At 34.6% G+C, this 17,410-nt stretch overlaps 1 protein-coding gene across 1 annotated transcript in view; it reads right to left on the bottom strand.

The window, feature by feature from the left end:
- The window catches only part of LOC114058629 (receptor-type tyrosine-protein phosphatase N2-like), a 334,161-nt gene that overhangs the window by 41,196 nt on the left and 275,555 nt on the right, over positions 1-17,410 (bottom strand). The window lies entirely within an intron of this gene.

Below are 17,410 nucleotides of genomic sequence, written 5' to 3'. Positions count from 1 at the left end.
ATGGCCATGAGAAACTACCACTTCTCTGAAAGAGCTTCTGGCAGGCAAAGTATTGCTCAGGCAGTGCCCAACCTGCTACTAGACCATGCTGGTTTCAGTGAGGTACAACTGATGTTCTTTGCACAAAGGAAGGCAGAAATACCTTGCTCCAAAAATGCTGCCCCTCCCTCAGAACAGATTTCTATGCCCGTATTAATTCTGAAATGTGGTCTGAAGGTGCTTGAAAGAGATTTAAGGGATTTGCTTTCATTGGGAGATCTTGTTTAGTCTGAAATTTAAGCAGGACTCCTGCTGCAGTTAATGGGGAATAACAGGATCCTCACAGGGATGATATATACTTGACCTATCTTAGACACCAATCATAAGTGTGATAGACATGTATGAGATAGATGAGATATAGGAGATACAGATGAGACAGACACCTCTCCTGGGATGAGATGCATTACCCTCTGGAAGCACCTATTACATTCCACTGATTGTAACGGGAGCCAAGGTTGACCAGCTCATACTTAAAGTACCTAAAAAGACAGACATCTGAGTTAGAGCAGATGAAATCCACTCTTACATTTAAATTTGATTACAAAGAATTGAGTTAGCTGACACAATACTGACCATGACTGATTGGGTCCGTGCTCAGAAGGACAACTCCAGTTCAACACTGAGCTGCAAGGCAGCCACTGTAATTAGCTGGCACAATGCTAAACACAACTTGTTTTTTTTCTAAGGCATTCAGTCAACTCATTTTTAACATGAGCAGAATCATTTACCAGTTAAAGAATGCTGTCTAAGAACTATGGGACAGCACCTGAGGTATTTATGGAAAAAAAATAAATTGCAACTCTATTCCGAACAGTTTAAAATCTATAATAGTAATGAAGATAAAATATTAATTCCCTTTTTAAAATAGGAAATTACATATGTTCTGATGAACCTAAGAAATGGTTTGAAATAAAAATTAGAATTCTGCTAAACTGAAAGCTTTTTTTAAAACGCAGAACTGGATGAATGAAAAAAAATCAACACACTCTGCCAGTATAAGCTGACAATATTTGAAAGTGTTTTCTTTAAAATAAAATGTGAAATTAGCCTGTATACTGTTATAAGTTGAGTGAAGCTATTTTAATTCAAAACAGCAAAATTTAGGTGGCCATAAGGACAGAGAAGGGAGTTTATGCATGTATTGAAACTTTTAAATTGCAATACAGCTTATACATATGAAGATATTTATGTAAAGTAACCGGCATAGAATTATAAAGAGAAAGAAGTGACAGCAATAATCCGTGAATAGTATTTTATGTTTTGCTAAAGATGACTAATGAACTGAATTCCTATGGAAATATAGTGTGCCTGACATTCTCATACCTACCCAATGACTTCATAATGATTACTGCTATTACAATGAATACAAAATTAATGAATAATAAATTAAATCCTTACACTAAATTGATATTAGGAGCCTCTTTAAGTCATTATTTTTTGTAACAGTCAAGCCACAATTCATAATAACCTTCTGAGAATAACAAGTTATGGATTTAATTACAGATAAAAAGAAATATATTCTATTAAAATGTGGGAAATTATGCACTAAAAAAATTAAAAATTGAGCAGATTTTGGAAGGCAGTAAAGAAGATTCATAAACTAAAATAATAATATTAATAAAAAAGGAAATTAGAATGTCATGTTTTTACATGTAATGATTTCAAAAGAAATATGCCAGGGTTAGGATGAAAGACAAACTAGCCAAGCATACTTATGAAAAGTTTGACTGGTTTATGGCATGTAAAGTGTAGAGGAACTCTTTCGTTTCGTCATTAAAAAATCCTGTTGGATTGGCTAACAATCAAAATAAATGCCATGTCTAAATTTGGTAATCCTCACTCAGGATCCATCAGAAATCTAAAATATTGAAGGAATTTTTGTTCTTATGATCTTTCCAGAAATCTTCCTAGAGAAAAGAGAATTGCCAGCTCCACAGATAGATAGCTTTTTTAAAGTTTAAACATTTTTGAAAATAAAACATGCAAGGTACTTTGAGCACGCATGATCAACCTCTGTGTGCTGCCATTTTACTCTGAGAGGTTCTATATGAAAATATGATAAGAATTTGGACATCTTTCAGAATTAAGAATAAGTATTTCGCCATAATTAATGGACATTTTTGATTTACCATGATAAACAGCAGCCTCTAAAAAGCGATTCTGAAAAAGCCACTTTAGCAGCTCAGGCTCTCTGTCACACTGCCAGAGATGTGTGACTCCCACCTCCCGTGGCACAAGGACAGAACCTGTCTGTGTGTTCGGGAATGTGGTCAAGAACTCTTTTAAGATGTCCGTGAATAGAAGATGCATTGAAGGTGCATTTCTATCATGTGCAACAGTTTCTGAACAAAATGGTGAAAAATGGAAATATAATAGAATTCCTTGTGTTTTCTTATGACTGAAGTTTCAGACATGAAAAAATTAATTCAAGCACTATAGAGAGAAAGCCACAGTACACTTAAAATCTGTAAAAAGGGTTGGTTTCTGTATGAATGGCCTTATTTGGTTCCTTTAGCCATGTATTGTATCTCCAGCAGCTCTCAAAAAGAAGAGTATGGAAATCAAATACAAATGGTTTCACTTTTTTTTTTTTTTAATACATTGATTTCTGGGAATTACCTCTTTAATGTGATAAAGGTGTCAAAAGAATGTAGAGTATCTTTAAATATAAAAGGTATAAATGTACTACCTAACTTTAGTATGTGCAAGTATCAACACAGACAATCTCTCCCACATAATTGCCTGGAGGAGGGTAGGACTTGACCAGCAATAGCTTTCACATTCTTGCAGGGTTGTATCCCAAACTCAGTTTTACCTCTTCTGATACCAACCACTAACAGGGGTTTAATGGACATGTGTGAATTGCTTGTGTTTATACAGAAGAGGAAGCACGAAGGATGCTCACCAGCAGTACCAGCACATCCTGTGAAAAGCCAACAGCCATGACTAGATGGCATTACACACTGAAAGCTGAACTGAACTTATTCCTAGGGGGTACCAGAACTTGAAAGTACACGTGTGAGAATAGAAAGATGCTGTGGACTGCCTGCTGCATTATTAACCACTCTGTCTCGAGAGCTTCCATTTAAGCTTTTTCTCAGTGAAGAAATCTGAGATGCAGCATCTTTTGGAATGAGGAGTCTTAGATACTTATTGCCTTCTGTCTATAGCCAAGATTTATTTAACTGTATGGCAATATTCCACTGAGTTTGTTTAAAACTCTTAAGGGCAAGTTATAATTCATTTTGGTACATACGCCTCGACACATAAATATATGCCAACATTTATTGCTTGCAGTGTAACAGATATCAGTATATCATGAATATCAGTTTAACAGTTTAACAGAAGATACCAAATTAGAGTTCTTAAACTCTCTGATGCTCTTTATCTACAAGCACCACAGTAAGAAACAAATATTGTGTGAGAGATGCATGCACTTACTCAGACTAGCAAAGAGTATCAGAGAAACAGATGCAAAACATAGGAAAAAAAGAGTGATAAATATGAAAACTGCCTCATCACCACTTCATTAACCAGAGAAGAGAATCAGGCTCCTTGTCCATACTGTCACTTCTGGAAACAGCTACCTGTACCTGATATTCTAGGCTTCCCACATCTCCGAGCTTTCAGTTCTTTTTTGTCACTCTGCTGATTTCAGATATTTAGTTATTCTATGAGAGCTCTGCTGCCAATAGGAAAAAAACCCCCATGGATAGAATATGAGAGGAAAAGGGACCAGAACAGAAAAGCAGAATTGCAAGAGGACTGAGAAAACTGTGGCAAACTCTTGTATCCATCCATGTTTAAATCAGAAAACCTGAGAGGGGCATCTGATTCTTCACTTTTAAGTTAAAAAGATAACAATTTACCAAAAAATAATAATCATTAGCATATTTTTTCTAAAGCTAATAGAAAGTAGAGTACTGGGAGCTGCCAAGAGAATGCTTAAATGCCACCTAACTTTGAAAACATTATGTTGCTACGTGAAATAACAAGTTCTACAGCAGGTGGATTTCTCAATTTGAAACATATTAAAAAAATAATGTTAAAATACTCTTAATTTAATATAAAATAATGTAAAAACCTGCCTGACTTCCCAGTTCTTAAGTGGAAATAATTCCTGTCTGAAAGTGCAAATCCGTTTTACAGCCAAGGGTAGTAACTACACCCAGTGTGGCCGATTTTAGCTGCACATTTCCCATTAATGTTAATGTGAGTTTCACAGCTACATTGCTGCACATGGGTGGAGAATATACCCTCGAGTTGTTAAATGAATGAAGAGAACGAATACATGGTGATTCCCTTGAAGAGGAAAAATGTCAAGGAAAGAAATGTCAGAAAACACAATATAATACAAAAAATCCATTCAGAGAAAGATGGATGTGAAGGAAAAAAAGCAAGCACTTTCTGGTCTTTTTCCAAAATCTGTTGTGTTCTGGGTTCCCTGCAAAAGTATAACAATTGAAAAAGTCTTAAACATCTCCTATAAAAAGCTCAATCATGAAATCCAGAAGAAAAACACCTTTTTTCTCAATTAAAGTCTACGTTTCAGATAAACATACTGGTTTTTAGACTTTTTAACCGCTACCACTACGAGGTCCTAGTCCAGCTCCAACTGCAACCACTGAAACACTGAAACTTTATCTTATTAGGTTTAGGTCTAGGATTGGGCCACCACAGTACATACCAGTCAGCCCCAAACCATTCCTTTTTGAAGGTCTGCATTCTTTCTACATGCACAGTAAGAATTCACGGTCACCATATTAGGTATTTCAGTTCAAAAAAAAAAAAAGTCAGAGGGAACGAACACTTAATTATGTGTGAAGTCACTGCAGACTTGAGGTGCTATCTGGGGCTTCGGAGCACAGTTGAACACTTTGAGCTATTTTGAAAAATTCCCTGTTTATGTCTTTCTGGCTTCTATATATATATACACCAGTACACATTTTCTGTAGCACAATCAACAGTATGATAGGCGAGAAGAATAATTTTTAGTTTAGCCTAATAAAAACATGAATACAACACCATGAAAAAGCAGTCAGCATTATAAAAGAAATGACACATTTTTGTAAAGACTTTCATTGTTTTCATAAGTGGTTTAATACACTTATTTGTTTGGGGGCTTTTGTTTCTTATTTTCTTGTTAAAGTACTTTAGCAGTTTAAAATCCATTCTAGAAATCCATTCATAGAGTAGTGCTGGATGAAGTGATACCAATAACTCCCACAAGAAAAATGGGAGTATTTTGCATGCATTGAGTTTTTTATGTGAAATTTCCAGCAAAATTTTGAAGCCTTATCAAATACAGTTAGTATATTTTGTATTTTTTTATTTACTTTATGATTAATATGTTTTCAATGAAAGTGAAAAGTATTAGCATTATCTATCTCTATGTATATGTACAGCCACATACTTACACAATGCATAATGTCTGTATTATATATACATCATATATATGTATATATATAACATATACATATACATATATATTTAATCTGTACCTCAATATCAGTTTTCCCATATTTCTCCAATTTCACATTGGATGGTCACTCCTAAGCACCCATTTAGCTAATATTGTAAACTATGATAAATGAAATTTCTCTGTATTATTAGTTCACTTGTGTTTACAACAAAACTACAGTGAAAACTGGTTTCCACAACTTCTAATTACAAAACATTAGCTACCTGAGTCTTCTCCAGCTGAGCAGATTAGCATAGATCTTCTCTGCTGACAGCTTTGACCTTCACTCCAGCAAACACTTGTCAAAATGCCAAAAGTAATTACCTGGCTGTTTAGGAAGGAGTAATGGGGTGTAGCTACCTACCTTTTCTTGTTACTGATCTAAAATGTCTATAAAACTTTGCCAAGAGGCTCCCTCTGGATTCTGGCATATACATTTTTCTTTTCATCTGTCTTTTTCTTTCTTTCTTTCTTTCTTTTTTTTTTTTTTTTTTTTTTTTTTTTTTTTTTTTTTTTTTTTTTTTTTTTTTTTTTTTTTTTTTTTTTTTTTTTTTTTTTTTTTTTTTTTTTTTTTTTTTTTTTTTTTTTTTTTTTTTTTTTTTTTAACCAGACTATCAAATATTAGTTATATATGATCTCCTGCCAGCCAATCCCATCACAATTTTGGGGGACAGGCTAAATAACCTGCTAGATGGATCTTTCAGCTAAAACGATTTTATGATTGTTGTCACCCTGATTTTGTTGCACTGATGAAACCAAGAAAAAAACTATTAAAAAGCAGCAGAAGCAGGAACAAATGATCATAATTATCCTATAGATGACTGTACTGTCTATCCACTGAATTAACTTAAAAATTGTTATGTTAGAGCTTAATTTTTTTTCATAAAAGTCTTTTCCTGTTCATATTTACAATTAAGAAAACAGAAGCACAGAGAATTTACAGGCACTACTTGAAATTCTATGGCTAGATTAAATCTAGGATGTCTTTTGATGCAGCCACACATTTTCTCTTAATCTGAAGGTTCACATTTATAGAAAATAATTTTTAAACATAACAAAGGGATTTAACATGTTTTCCTGAAGACTAGATAATGCTAGAAAGATTTAAGTATTTTCAGATTATTACAGTGGTCATTAATCTCTAAATCCTGCAAACAATTTTTATCAAACAATGCAAAACATTATCTCCAAATAAGAACTAGATGAAACATCTATAAGTCTGACTCTATCTTATATTACATGTTAGAATGGATATGTGGAGTTCAGGAAAACTCAGGGGAAAAAACCTCTTCTTTGACCATAAAACAATTCCTGAAACTCAAATCCCTTGCCATGTAGTCACAACATTCTCTAACAATTGCAGGGTATCAGGTAGCAGCAGCAGCTGCTGATGTGGCCTTCAATCTTTAGGAGAAAGACTGCTCAGAATGAAGGTGATGTTAACACCCAGGTCTGAACGCTGCTGACAAGGGTGCCCTTGTGAGCACTGCCAGCAAACTTCTCTTATCTTCAAAAACTCTCCCAGAGCTCTCAAATAATTCCTTGTCCCACTGTAAAGAGCTCATTACTTTCCCTCTCAGACACATTCCTCCATGAGCTATCAGCAGCGGAAGGTCATGCAAGTGGCTGTTTTCAAGACAGATGATACACCAATCCCCTGGACCTCCTTTTTTAGCCTTTTTTAGCTGGCAAACCTCCAGCTGGCCTTTCATCCCAGGTCACATTTGTGCCTCTCTCCCAGGATGTCAACCTGTAAATCGTGTTCTACCAAGAGAACAAATTGCTGCCACGTTCAGGTCAGCTGTCCTTACACACTGTTACCAAAACACCACACTTCTGGAGAAAGGCCTTTTCATGTTATTACTTTTCTCCAGCTAAAAGGGATGACAGCCTGATTCTAAGTTGACTCCGAGTGTATTGATTTTGTGTTTGGTTTTTTTTCTTTTTTCTTTTGCTTTAAATAACAACTGTTTTTCATAGAGCCCTGAAGTAGCACACTCGAGCTCACAATATTTATTATTTGGCTGATATGAAAGTTACCAGCTAAAATCACAAGATTGCTAATCATCCAATTTCATATACTAAAAATAGGATATTTAGTTACATCAGATAAATAACATTTTCCTGTTTGTACCAACTGAAATAAAATATTATCTGTTCCACATTATCCCTCTTTCACATGGTGCCTAGTGTTTATTTGCATGCACAGTTTAAAATCGCTAGGTTAATCATGTTGTTCCACATTTTGAAAAGTTACAATCAATCTGTCTAATAGGTGGAAAACAATGTACTGACTGTTCTTTTCTATGTAAAGGTCAGGTTACAATACTATCTGACCTCAATTAGGGTTTCTTTAATTTCTTTGTTTATGCTTACCTAGAAAGTTGCATAATCACAAAAAAATATTAGACCAGCCAACCTATTACTTACATAAAAGCTACCTTTTACGCACTTGCCTTACCAGATTTCTTCTAACTACAACATTCCTAAATAATTTGCTTTAATACGCTTAGGATCTGCTGTAAACAGAGATAGTCTCTTAAGACTACTGCACAAAAATGTATAAAAATTTATTAAAGGACTATAACATTTAAAGATGTCTGGAATTGTAAGTAGCATTGTTGTATATGCCATATTGCATATACATTTTTCAATTTTCCTGGAAAATGTGTTGCTTATCATAAAAGTGCTAAATAGAAGCAATTTTGCTAAATAATATAGTGAAATATGACATTAGGTAGTTGTCTTGAGTTTGGGGATTTCCACTTGCTTTGCTTTAAACTAGAAGGAAAATTAGTTCTCAAATATTTTAGAACAGGGACTTTTTGATACCACATCCACAGTGGGACCACACACACACTGCTGCTATGCAAAAAATAATAATAGTGATTTGTTTCAGTCACACATTCGCAGTGCCATGGACTTCAGTGAAGATATTTGTTGATTTACACCAGCTGAAAACCGTCTTGCACATAAAAAGTACAGGTCAGTTTGAAACATCTGTGTAAGGAAATACCTAGCAAATTTATTAAGGTAAAAGAGTTTTTACTTGCATAGTCAAAAACGTATTGGGAGGTTTCTTTGACTGGAGAGAAAACCACTTTGCACTTCAACTACATGGCAGCTTCATCCTGCATTACCAGTTGTAGATGAGAACAATCTCACAGCAGGAATTTGGTTGTTTAATAGTATTACACATGTTAATTACCAAAATCGAAATCTTTGCATTTTTACTCAATATTAAATTAATTAGTAATTTGAAAGGGCTTTGAATAGATTAGCAAAGGAAAATGTGAATGAAGGACACTTAAATAGAAGAAATCAGGATTTGCACCAAAAGATTTTAAAAGATCTGTCAACAGAATCACGGAATCACAGAATCACAGAACATGCTGAGTTAGAAGGGCCCCTTAAAGATCATTGACTCCAACACTAAAAACATTTTTGAATGTTACCAAGCAGCAGCTACAGGAAAATCCTAAAAGCTTTCCAATGTACCAAATTCTACACTCCTGGCTCCAACCCATCTCGCTGGATTTACACACAGGAAGTATGGTAGTCCTATAGTCTGATACAGACATCAGCAATGTCTATGTGATTCTGTGAATATTAGTGATGATTTCTCTCCCAAACCTTTAGCCATCTATGATAAGTGCCAGTTCATACATACAATCTAGACAACTAATTTTGAATAATACCTAACCTTTAGAAGCTGCAATTGGTTTAGATGAATTCTACTCTCACTATTAAAATGCATTTAGTTATATTACCAGAGTGCTCTTCAAAAAAATCAACTTTAAAATATCTATTAAGCTCTAAAACCATTACTTAAATTACTTTAATAGAGGATTTATTTTTATCAATCTTCATAGACCTGCTTATAGATTTCAGAAAAAACACTTAACAGAAATTCATGAGTTTCAATCTAAGCTTCAGTTCTGGTATTTCCATTGAACCTTTGGCATAACTGTCTGCTTCAGGTATCAATTATTGTATTTCAAAATATTCTAATATCTATACTGCACCAATGGTGTGTTTCTCTTTATTTTTGTTTAATACCAATCTGATGTTTTTTTATGAATGTATGCTAGTAAGAAGCATCAGAATACAATGACATAAATTAAAGAACATTAACTACATAATACTACTTAGCTCTTGGTTTTGTCCCCAATTCTGTAAAATTAACTAGCTTTACAAATCCCAGTAGTTAAGCAGTTGGATTTACAGGTTTACACTGGAATAGGTCACATCACTTCATAAATTGAAAAGAAGGATGTTCTGAAGTTTTTTGTTAAAACGGAATATGGTTTTAAAGAAACAACATCTCTTTCTAAAATTAAATACCTCAGAATTAGTTTTAGAGGAGAGGGTGTATGTTAAAAAAAAATCCATCCTCAATAATCACAGCAGTGAATGATAATTCGAAGGAAGTCACTGGAGAAGAGTCATAACCAAAGATTCTTGATATTCTTTAGATGGAGGCACATTTACTGAAAGGTAGCAACCATCACTTGTTCTATTTTTCAACAGAAGAACAAGGTGGGAAAGAAATGCCATCTTGAAAACTCATTAGTCATTGTATCAGACATTTGGTACTGCTGAGATAGTTCAGGTTCTGAATAATCTTCAAAAATGTAATGACATCTTTTATTCAGCAACAGAAGGATTTGAGAAAAATAATTCAGATTTGATGATACAATAGGTGAAAGGAAATTGATCCGCTGCAGAGGGGTCAAGAGGTGAAAAAGGACAATGTGAACTAAGGAGGGTTGAGCAGAAGAAATCACAATTGACACCAGAAGACTTAGGAGAGGTAGTAACAAAAAAAAAGAGCTGTCAAACCTTTATGTTTCATATTATAAACTAAAGAATTGTAATCCTACTTAAACCAGGGCAATGGCAAGTGAAATCAGATGAGCCTCACAGCCTCCTGGCTACATTGCTCAAAGTTTCTGACACAGAAGCTGTCAGTTCTCTTCGAAGATGAACTTCAGATTATTCATAGACACATTCTTTGTTACATCTCAGAGAGCAAACATCTAATGGCATGGTCTACAAAAACTAAGGTAGAGGGAAGGAATTCAGCTGAAGACTGTAATCTTGTTCTCTTCACTTCATCACAGATGAATTATGGTCTGACAATGACTGGTCAATGAATACTTTCAAAACAACCAGCAATGCTTGCAGTTGTGGGGCAAAAAAAAAGGAAACCGAAACAATTTGCCAGCATGGACTTGTTGGTGACTGAAGCAACAGAGTTCATCTTGCTGAGACTTCTCACAAGAATTGCAAAGCTGTGTCAAAAGTCGACAAGACAATAAAGGCTCATTATAATGATTTAGAAAAACCTTTTTAGGGAAGAAGAAAACTTTTTATCCAGAAATTGAAGTTTCCTGATACAGAATTCATATCTCCTGCACTGATGGTCACCATGAAAAAGAAGGTGGGGGTTGCTATTACCAAATCAACAAAACCAAGCATTGCCAAATTTCATTATGTCAGCAAGACAAGCAGTACAAAGAATAGCAAATTTCTAGGTTACATTTATTTGACTGAAATATATAATGCAAAGAACTTTTAGCAATTAACCAACACTGGTCTAAAAAGGATCAAAAGCCAGACAGTGTTTAAGCCAGACAGTGTTTAATCACAAGCTGAATCAGAAAGGGAAAATCAGAGCATTCTGAACTTACTGCATTAAATGATATTTCCCAGGTTTTGTTCAAATTCCTCTGTGAAACCGTGACGTTTTTCAGACATGAAAATATCAGTTCTTTCTGTCCATGCTTTTAACTCAATATATGTATAACTAAATAAAACTTTGTATAGTCTTACTCTTGCAGTTGATGATTCATTCCTCATTGTACTGTGGTCCCTTCTATCAGTCTCATTTCTCTACATTTATACATTCTTTACAGATATTAAGTGTAGCTTTATTAGAGGGAGATCCAAAATTATGTTAAATGAAGATAAATCTGAAGAACAATTCTCTCTCTCTTGTTCTCCTGAGAACCTCCTAGAAAAATTTTCTTGCTCATAAAGGACAATAATACTGAGTTATCATGTTTTTGTCAAGAATGCTGTTATGGTCAATACCTACTGGTTGAGAGCAGGGTACAGCTCTGCAGCATTCCTAGAAATTAACAGTGAATTTAAGTAGTGAACCAGGTTCTTGTCTGTTGACTCTCTGATGTTGAGTAAATAATCTTCTCTCTGTGCCTTGTTTTCTCAAATTTCAGACCATGAAATAAAGAGGTGTGCAAAATTTACAGAGGTATTCCATAAATGTTTTTATTATACTTCTATAATGCTGTGTACTGGAAAGATAACTCCCTCTGACCAATGAGGACTGCATTACATAACTAGAATCAATAAAGGAGAACAGTCATATAAATAATTTGCACTATTTTGGACTTAAATCTTATTCATTAAAAGTTGAAAAGCATATTTGAATTATACTAAAGCTTACAAAATAATTTCTGCAAACAGCTACAAAATGCATTAAGGCTTTAATCTATCATTTGTACCTTCATGGTTGAGTCCTTTGAAATATATTTATAATGCATATTTTTAGCACCAAAATTAGAAGAAAATCAAAATATGCTCATGTCAGAGCCTCAGCCCTTTTTAACAGGACCCAGGTTGGATGTGTGTCAAAACTGGGATTTTGCCTAATGCGCTCAAGAAATGGGAACAATTAAGAGATTTCTGCAGTGACTGTGTAAGGTAGGTTCCTCATCAGTATTTTCAAATTTAAGAAGAACCTGGGATAGTTTTTTTTTTTAATGCAGATGGATTGTTTCACTGTCTGACATGGCTTTGAAGTTAAATGTCATGGCCATCAGAAAATTCTGATTCAAGTTAACTATCCAAGGTCATTAAAAGTTTGTAGAGTGTGATGAGAACTAAGAGCCCTTGCAATTAAACCACTTATTTAGGTACTTACTCCTAGATATTTAGAAGAGTAAGTTTTAACTCATAAGAATACAGTTCAAACCTGCCAAGCAAAAGAAATATATCGGAGGCAGAATTAGACATAAATACCTTTTACAGCAGCTGAATCCAGGGTCATGACTGGATAGGCCATTTCGTCATCCTAATTTAGATCAGGACTATGGCATCTTGGACCACTCCGAACCAATGGGACACCATCAGCTTAAATCACTACACAGGGTAAGTTATCTCTAAGGTTTTGGAGTGCTCTTTTCATCCCTAAAGGACAGTTTAATGCTGAAAGCTAAGGATGATGTGTTGTCTGTTTAGAGCCGCCAATTTTAGCAAAAATATTTGGCTTCAATGACAAAAAGTTCTGTTATGTATTTGCTGCCATGGATATTTCACCTCAGCTGGGACATAACCAAAACTTGTAGATGTTAAATCTCAAAATCTTTAAACTCACAAATTTAATCATTTGCAGTAATTTAAAACTGCTGGGGAATTTTATATTTGGGGATTTTTTAATCTATTCTAATAACTGAGGTGGTATCTTTATTCAAATTAGCTTGATACACGGTAAAATTTGAATAACAGTATGGTATTTTTGCATTTGTGTGTTTCAGCAGAATTAATTTCGTAATGTGTTTTTTTTTTCAGAATTAAACAGTGAACAGAGAAATGACTTTTACATAAGAAGGTTCCATGATTCAACACCCTCGTCTCTAAATCAGGGTAATAGTCCCTATCAGACTATGCACGGTGTGAAAATGGGTGTTTTACCAGCAGGCAACAGAAAAATAATAATTAAAAAAAAGACCCAAGAAACAAAAAACAAACCTCAAAGCAAAACCAAACCAACAGTTTGGTTAAAAGTTAGGGGAATACAAAAAAAATTGAAAACTTTTCCTAATGTTCATATAGATAGATAGATAGATAGATAGATAGATAGATAGATAGATATACACACATACGTATATATGTATATGCATAAAAAATCTTAAATCAAAATTTCTGACTTTTCGTACTAGTGCATATCATAAGATGTCTTAGACACAAAAACGTGCACACAAGACCTGTTAATTCCCTAATATCTTCATGTGTGCAATATATATATGATCATTACAGGAATCCCATGCCAAAACTCCTTGCTTGGAAACTTCAGAAGTTTCTGCTTTTCCAATTATCACTGTTACCATACATATATTTGCATAAATTGTGGGATTCTGAAGTACCTATAAAGCAACTTCATTGCTTATTTCTACACTAAATATATTAAAATTTTATATAGAGTTGTCTTACTGATAATTGGTCTCTGCTGTGTTTCTCTTGACTCTTAAACTAAAACATTTGTTTGTCTAAATGATTTCATGTGCCAAGTGTAATTACTTCTAGAGCAGGTCATCTGTGTCTTGAGAAAGTTTATTTCTTCAAAACACGGAGATGAAATTACATTGCACCGTTGAACCTGACTTATTAAAGAGAAATAGGCCAGAGGACAGCTACTTGATGCAAGATGTGTTCTACTTTTTGGACGTCAAAGTGTGTGAAGCTGGCAAAACGTTGGTTGTCCTGCTCTGTTGTCAAACAGCAAATAAAGGTATTGTTAATGTGAGAAAGCAAGTTATTCACAATTTGAAATTACTCTGTTGTCAGCTTCCCCATATAATTATGTAGCCCTAGAAACTGGAAAAAAGAAAAAGTAATCAAAACATTTACACAGAATTGGAACTGTGGATTACTGGGAAAAAAAGTTTTATCAGCAAGGATACGGCTGAAGGATTTTAGAGACTTTATTTTGCCTCAAGCCAGGCCTTGGGTACACTAACAAAAATGAACCTCAAACTGCAAGAAAACATAACAAGAAAAACATTTTTGTTATCATACTTCCATATCTCTATTATTCAGTAGATATTCTAAGTAATTCATCCATTTGCATAGTTGCTAAAGAGTCCCATGTCTTCTCTAACCTGCACATTTGTCAAACTCCACAGAGGAGGATGTAAAACTTTATATATAGTTCCCTATATTTAAACCTAAATAGTGTAAGGAAAATAGAAAAGTTTATCCATTTTGGTTACAAAAACATACGCTACATGAACAACAAGATCAAACTGCTGCTCAGAAGCTGTGCCTGTGGCTATCAGTGAGACCTGCACATACATAAAATCTGCACAAATAGATTCCTTTTTGCAAATACAGATAGTTTACATTCTTACAATTATTATGGTATCTGATTACCTTACCTTCGAAATTATTTTCATTTCTAAGGATGTGAAAATCTTCTGTCCATTTGGTCTATTTATTTTCTATAAACAAGACCTGCTTTCAGAGTTCCTGGGTGGATGTCAACTGCAGTACAACACAGAGTAACCCGTTTACCTGTGCCTACCTTGGAAAAATGCACTGATTTATTTTGCTTTCGTTTCCCTTGGTAAATTAGCACTTGGAATGCTTTTGTTCGAGACATCGTTGACTTTAAAAAATTATAATTACAACTAGAGCCTGAAAAGACTTCTTATGAAAATATATATTGCTGTTGATTTTTTAAGTGAACATTTTTTGATTTGGAGATCTGAATTTGCTTAAACTTTTTTTGTAAAATGTAACACAAAGTTTAGTTATATCAATTCTATGGCCATGTTGACATACCAAGAGGAGCTGATGTCAGACTCCTACAAACCTCTTCCTGCAGCCATCAAAACCTGAAAATTCTAATCTACTAAGCAAACAGAAGTTAGAAAATGCTTGGGATATGAATATACAGAGTATATACAATTAAAATATAAAATATTTATTTTAATATTGAATCTCTAGAAATTCATAGAATCATAGAACAACCATATTCATTGGAAAAGACCTCCAAGATCATTAAGTTCAACTTTCAACCAAATATCACCATGCTTAGTAAATAATATCCCAAAATGCCATGTCTATTCATTTTTAAACACTTCCAAGGTTGGTGACACCACCACTTCCCTAAGCAACCTGTTCCAATGCTTAATCGGCCTTGCAGTGACATTTTTCCAAATATCCAACCGAGCCTCCCTTGGCACAACCTAAGGCCATTTCCCCTTGTCCTGTCAGTGGTTGCCTGGAAGAAGAGGTTGACACTCACACGTCACCACAAATTCCTTTCAGGAAGTTGTAGAGAGTGATAAAGTCTCCCCTGAACAACCTCAGCTCCCTCAGCCTCTCCTCAGAGGATTTACATTCCCGATCCTTCACCAACTTAGTTGCCCTTTCTCTGGGGTGGCATTTTTTTGTTCCCAGAACCTTCCTAACTTTGTCAGCAGTATTTTAGTTAAGAAAGTTGAAAACGACTACTTTGATCCCAGTGGTTAGAAAAAATTTACTTCTTTTGCTGAAATAAATAAGTCACAACATTCATACATTTCAGAGTGGCTCGTTAGGAAAAGGTCAAGGCGTATCCGGAACCTCCAGGACTTGGCTAGGTTTCCACAGATTCGCTGAATTTCAGTGGATGTCTACTCCATTACCTTGCTTGCATGTAAATTTTTGAACACATGTAAGCTTCATTATTCACAAAGATATAAAGTGGATGGCAAAGATATAAACTGCATTCTGATTTATTTTGAACCTGCCTTCTTGCCAGTTTTACCTTTCATGCATTGCAAGAGCAGTTGCACATCTTGTACACATTCACTGTGCCATTCTGGAGCTGACAGACCTTTCCCATACCTTACTCATCCTCATCTCTTTTTTTTTTTTTTTTTTTTTTTTTTCCCCTCAAATAAAGATTCCTGCCTTATTGCACCACTTGTTATATGGAAGACATTCCATACTTACAATCATGCCTTCTGCCTTTCTCTGAATCTTTCCATTTCAACCAGAATTTCCAATCTCTCTGAGGCATGAGAAGCAGAACTACATGTCGTATTTAAATACAGGCAAAGGGTAGATTTATGCAAGAACAAACAATATTGTTGTGTTTCCCATTCCTTTCCAAATAATTCTTAAAAACACTTTCCTTTTTCAACTGATAATGGAGACTGAACTGTCATTTTCATCAAATTACCTATTACTACACTGACTATATTACTGTTCACACATACAACTTTGCACGTAAAGATATTTTTTCTCCATATAAAATTTTTTAACAGTAATTTACAATTAAATTTATCTGCCGCTTTGAACCCATTCACTCAGTCTGGTAAGAGTTTTATACATTTCTAAGATCAGCTTTCACCTTTAAAACTGTGAATAATTCAGCATTGTTAGCGGGATTTCTCATCCTCCTGCTCACTCTCTTTTCCAGCTCACTTATAAGTATGTTGAATGCCACAGTCCCAGCAGAGATCCTTCCACTTTTTTCACTATATCTAGCCTTTTAGAAAACCAATACTTTATTTCTAACCTGTTTACTGCCTCTTAACCAATTACTGATTCACCATTTTGCGTTTCATATTCCACATTCTAAGAAACTATCAGTTTCCTTAGAAACTTATGGGGAGACCTTGTCAAAAGCCATTGGCAATCTAGGCAGGCTCTACCAACAACATCATATTTGTTGATCCCTTCAGAGAGATTCAACAAGTTTACAAGACAGGGAGGGCATTGTTAAAGAAAAGCCATATTAATTTTTCCCAGGAAGATATTACACATTCAGGAGTCACACAATTCAATACTTACCTTAATTTCCTATTTTTTGGCAATACACAGCTAGAGCTTTCTAACATGTTAAACCATTTTAAGATAAATTATATCCCATTTGCTATTCCCTAATCACCAGTTAAGAAGACCCTTCCTGAAAAGCAATATTCTGACACGGGATCTACTCCAGTTCCTTCCATAACTTCATTCATCCACAGTGAAGCAAAAGTGGAAGTTAATGGACAGTTTGTGGCTCCTGGTACTTATTTTAATGAACTTCTTCTTTTTCTGTTTCTATTTTTAAGCAATATTGCAACTTGTTTACTTCTGATTTTTAAAACCTACCGAGTGATTTGGAAGCAA

Source organism: Empidonax traillii, unplaced genomic scaffold (genome assembly GCF_003031625.1).
Source record: "Empidonax traillii isolate 1590-97213 ecotype Southwest subspecies unplaced genomic scaffold, ASM303162v1 scaffold178:size2223814, whole genome shotgun sequence".
NCBI lineage: Eukaryota > Metazoa > Chordata > Aves > Passeriformes > Tyrannidae > Empidonax > Empidonax traillii.
Note: the sequence above shows the minus strand (reverse complement) of the source record. Positions and strands in the feature narration are given on the sequence as shown.